The sequence below is a fragment of the Cebus imitator genome, unplaced genomic scaffold (genome assembly GCF_001604975.1).
Source record: "Cebus imitator isolate Cc_AM_T3 unplaced genomic scaffold, Cebus_imitator-1.0 Scaffold62, whole genome shotgun sequence".
NCBI classification, from domain to species: Eukaryota; Metazoa; Chordata; class Mammalia; order Primates; family Cebidae; genus Cebus; species Cebus imitator.
Window position 1 is genome coordinate 163,515 of NW_016107377.1, and position 3,640 is coordinate 167,154.

General features: G+C 48.0%; 1 pseudogene across 1 annotated transcript; it reads left to right on the top strand.

The window, feature by feature from the left end:
- The first annotated feature begins 413 nt into the window (after nucleotides 1-413).
- LOC119471461 lies at nucleotides 414-887 on the top strand (annotated as a pseudogene). Its single transcript, XR_005200536.1, has one exon. The product of XR_005200536.1 is annotated as a 60S ribosomal protein L26-like (transcript).
- The last annotated feature ends 2,753 nt before the right edge of the window (nucleotides 888-3,640 follow it).

The following is a 3,640-nucleotide window of genomic DNA, read 5'->3' on the forward strand; positions in this document are numbered from 1 at the left end:
TAGCCTCTGGATGGGGGTAATCTTGTGTTCCGGGCCATGTCGAACAAAGCATAGGATTTGCCGGCGACGCTCACTGCTATATTAAGACTGTCACTCTCAGCCCGGCTCGGTGGCTCATGCCTGTAAGCCTAGCACTTTGGGAGGCAGAGGCGGGTAGATAACTTGAGGCCAGGAGTTCGAGACCCAACATAGTGAAGGCTTATTTCTACCACAAATACAAAAGTTAGCCAGGTGTGGTGGCGTGTGCCTGTAACCCAGCTACTCTGGAGGCCAAGGCAGGAGAATTGCTTGAACTTGGGAGGTGGAGGTTGCAGTAAACCAAAACCACGCCACTGCACTCCAGCCTGGGCAACACAGCAAGACAAAATAGTCTCTTCCCTTTTGCGGCCATCACCTAAGCGGGAGCTGCCAAAATGAAGTTCAATCCCTTTGTGACTTCCGACTGAAGCAAGAATCGCAAAAGGCATTTCAATGCACCTTCCCACATTCGCAGCAAGATTATGTCCCCTCTCTTTCCAAAGAGCTGAGACAGAAGTACAACGTGCCATCCATGCCCATCCGAAAGGATGATGAAGTTCAGGTTGTACGAGGACACTATGAAGGTCAGCAGATTGGCAAAGTCGTCCAGGTTTACAGGAAGAAATACGTAATCTACATTGAACGGGTGCAGTGGGAAAAGGCTAATGGCATGACTGTCCATGTAGGCATTCACCCCAGCAGGGTGGTTATCACTAGGCTAAAACTGGACAAAGACCGCAAAAAGATCCTTGAACGGAAAGCCAAATCTCGCCAAGTAGGAAAGGAAAAGGGCAAATACAAGGAAGAAACAATTGAGAAGATGCAGGAATAAAGTAATCTTATGTACAAGCTTTGATTAAAACTTGAAATCATAAAATAAAATAAAAGATTGTCACTCTCCCCGTCACCCTTTTTGGCCAACTGATGCACAGTGAAGTTGTGTGAGCTAAATGCCCCGAAGATAAAATTCTACAAGACTCAAGTGTAGCGTGAAGGTTTTTCCTGCGTGGTGGGGATGGCAGGTGGATTTTTTGTGTTTCCTTATCTATTTATTCTAACTTTTCTTTCTTTTCTCTTTCTTTCTCTCTTTCTTTCTTTCTTTCTCTCTCTCTTTCTTTCTTTCATCATTTCCTCTCTCTCTCTCTCTCTCTCTCTCTCTCTTTATGCTTTGAGATAGGCACTCACTCTGTCAGTCAGGCTGCAGTGCAGCAGCACAATCTTGGCTCACTGCAACCTCCACCTCCCAGACTCAAGCCATCCTCTCATCCCAGCCTCCCAAGTAGCTGCGACTACAGGCACATGCCACCGTGTCCAGCTAATTTTTGTATTTTTTTTTCTGTAGAGATGGAGTTTCACCATGTTACCCAGCCTGGTCTCAAACTCTGAGATTCAAACGATCTGCCCACCTTGGCCTCCCAAGGTGCTGGGATTACAGGTGAGAGCCACCACGCCCAGCCTTACTCTAACAAGCAAAAAATAAGAACAAGAGTTCATGTGTATTAAACAACAATTACAGCAGTAGCAGCAAGAAACGGACAAAGCAAAAGGAAAGCGTCTCTGGCCCTCATTTATGTGCTTCGAGAAGGTCAGCTAGAGAAAGGGCATGTCACCCCAATGCACTGAGTCGATTGCACAAGAAAGGGGACTCTGACTCCGCCACGTCCAGGGGATCATCCAGACTGTACGTGGTTCAAGGGGCGGCCCTGAAACCAGATGGACTGGGGTTCAAATCCTAGCTTTGTCCTTACCAGCTGTGGCTTGGTTAATTCCTCCTGCATAACAAGCCCATCCTAGAACCAAGCAGCATAAAGCAGCCATTCTACTCGCCTGGAATGGTACCTCTCAGGCCCTGTGGTCAGGAATGCAGACAGTGCACAGCAGGACAGCTGGTCTCTGCTCCACAGTGTCTGGGGCCTCGGCTGGGACAGCCTGAGGCTAAGGGTGACTTGGTGGCTGGAGCGCCAGCCTCAGTCGGAGAGTCTTCACTGTGTGTCTGGCAGCTGCTGCCACAGCTGGGCCATCAGAAGGGCACTGTAGGTGACTCCTCCGTGTGATCTCTTCTCTTGGGGTGGTTTGGGTTTCCTCACAACCTGGGGGGAACGGGGAGTGACTGCCAATGAGTGTGAGGCTCCTTCTGGGGGCGATGAAAGCGTTCTAAAATTAGATAGTGGTGATGGTTGCACAACTCTGTGAATATACCAAAACCCACTGGATTGTGTACTTTAAAAGAGTGAGTTTTATGTGAATTATGTCTCATTAAAGCTGGTTTTTTTTTTTTTAAAAAAAAAAAAAAAAGAAGAACCAGATCATAAGGATGAGAGATGCTGCCGTGAGCATCTTAAGAGTACGGTGTGCAGCTGGGTGCACTCCCTGTAATTCCAGCATTTTGGGAGGCCGAGCAGTGAGCTCTGATGTCACCACTGCACTCTAGCCTGGGTGACAGAGCACGACGCTGTATCTAAAAAAAAGAAAAGATAATTTGCCACACTGTGTGAGGCATTATCTTTCTATGCCTCAGTTTCTTCTTCTGTAAAATGGGGCTATTTAATAATCAAATGAACTCACAGGGTCTTTGGAGGTGAACAGAGGTAAAGCCTAGCAGCTGGCACAGGGTGAGTGCTCAGGAGACGTTATTATTTCAAATGATAAAATACCAGAAGGCACCAGTGTGTAGTGTTAATTAAAACAACAGGTTTTAGAGGCAACCCTCAAATTTGAATCTAGCTTTCCCAGTGGTTAGTTACTTAACCACTCAGGGTCTCAGTTTCATTATCTGTAACATGGAGTTAACGCAGTGCCAATTCAATGGGTTGATAGCACCAAGGGCTTTGCACTGTACCCACGCGCAGTACAGCATAGTACACAGTCGGTGCTACATAGTTGCTGACTGTTATTGCTTCTGGATTTTCCCTGGCTTCCTGGTGCTGCTTAGGTGGTGTGGATCCATTGGAAGGGTCTGTGTAACAGTAACAACACCGATGCTCATAGCTGGCCCTCATCCACTGTTACAGGGTGAGGAGGGGATGCCGGGCATCCCCCATGCCAGCCGCCAGGGAATTCCACGCAGGAGCTGTGCTGACTGCAGAGGGCTGAGTGGCAGACTCCGGGGGAAGGCGAGGCATCCAGCCAGAGGGGGCCGGATTCCTAGAGGAGCAGAGGGTCCTGGAGCTGCTGACGGGCTCAGAGAGCTGCAGGGAAGGGAGCTATAGGCTTGGGCGGAAAGAAAGGCAGAGGCAACACAGCCGAGGAACCTGGATGAACTGTGCCCTGGGATTCTTGGATGCTCTTTTGTTTTCTTACTGAAAATCCTGGAAAAAACAAGCTTGTCCCATCTTAGGACAAATGTACTCTCTCTTCCTTCTTGGCCTCTGCGGGGGTGACTCTCTTCCAGCTAGCCTCTCATTCCCTCTCAAGGTTCATAACAACACCAAACACGGACAGCTTCTAAGAGCCCTGAATGGTGCTAAAGGGTTTTTGCCCAAGGCTTCCCAGATCCTCGTAACAACCCTATAAGGGTTACGTAGAGAGACCCATCTTTTTTTTTTTTTTTTTTTTTTTTTTTTTGATATGTAGTTTTTTTTTTTTTACCCAGGCTGGAGTGCAATGGCGTCATCTCGGCTCA